We start from the raw sequence: 1735 nt of genomic DNA on the forward strand, positions 1-1735 counted from the left end.
TTGTCCAATGGATCTCAGCAACACATCTTTAACAATCGACGAATACTATCACTTTGTGATCTAAGCGCATACTTGTTGTCGTTATTCGGAACCATCGAGTTTTGTTTATGATTCCAAGTATCTAATATTCCAACATTGGTTACTTCTCCAATGACATCTTCAAATGTAAGACATAATTTCATATCAAAATCATGTATAATACAATATAAGTCAATCACGGATATATTTTTAAATATAGAGAGGATGTAACATACCGACCAAGTAATCATCACAATAATAGCCACTTTTAATTAGACTATAATCGATGAAATCAAAGTATTCTTCACCTCCAACAATCGAACCCTTAATAATTTTGGTCTTATACAAAATAATAATCTTGTATCGATGGGTTGTAGCTCTGCATGACCCATATTGGTCTGCAACTTTAAAATTTTCAATCCCAACCCAATCACCAACATTAAATTTGGACACAAATTTGTCATATACATCGCCACGAAAGCTACACTGGATCTTATTACCCTATTAAATTAAAAAAAGTTATCATATTATTAGCTTATTAATTTCAACCGTGGTCTCATACGATAGTATCATATTCATAAAATCATGTAATTATTTACGAATTTAAACATTCAACAAACCTGATTATCAGTCAAAACCATCTCTAGGGTTGAACCAAGTCGGACGGTTTTTTCTTCCCATAAAGTCAAGATTCTAACATGGATCTTCCATTCATATTTTGAAGGATTCTAACATGAAACACGATCAACCGTATTATTCATGACCACAATATAACCTGCATTATGCGATTTCAGTAATTAAAATCAAATATAAAACATACGAAATAAGGGGAAGTTCTAAGAACCTTGGAATATTTCCGAGTTTTGGATATCGGTTATAAGCTCTGACATGCGTCTATATATACAAACTTAGAGATGGCTTAATTTTTTAATACATAAATTTAAATTATTAAATTAATTTTCATATTTATAATAGTAGTTATGTCTAGATATTTTCCGTAAATATTTCTTCTATATGTTCATTTACTTATTTAAACAATACTTATTTATACTATTATTTTTCGATCATACAAAATCTACTAAATATCATCTATGTTATACTTTTAAAGATGACCCCAATATTTTTATTTCAATCTTTATCACTTTAAATCTATAATAAATATGCTAATACAGTTAATTATCCATTCCAACATTTATATATCAGTTATTTATGTTAGTTTTAATGTCCCAAACAATGATTAAGATGTTAATTTACTTATTTAAACAATACTTACTTATACTATTATTTTCCGATTATACAAAATCTACTAAATATCATATTTTTACATTTTTTAAGATAATTCAAATATTTTTATTTCCATCTTTATCACTTTAAAACTATAATAAATATGCTCATACAGTTAAACATCCATTCAAACATTTATATATCAGTTATTTATGTTAGTTTTATGTCCCAAACAATGATTTTTTCCATTTTCAATATTCTCAAATTTGTAAATTTTATAAATCGGTAACTATTCATTTTGCGTATATGGCTTTTACAAATAAAGAATATACATCAGAATATTGTTACATTTTACGTTTTAAATTTAAGGAATTTTATAAATCTACGATATATACTATTTGTTCTAAAAGCATATCTTTATTAATAGGTAGTTTTATGAGATATTTCACAAATCCAAACTCTATATTCTCATAGAAGTTGTATAGTCTAAAAG

The sequence above is a fragment of the Camelina sativa genome, chromosome 16 (genome assembly GCF_000633955.1).
Source record: "Camelina sativa cultivar DH55 chromosome 16, Cs, whole genome shotgun sequence".
Taxonomy (NCBI): Eukaryota; Viridiplantae; Streptophyta; class Magnoliopsida; order Brassicales; family Brassicaceae; genus Camelina; species Camelina sativa.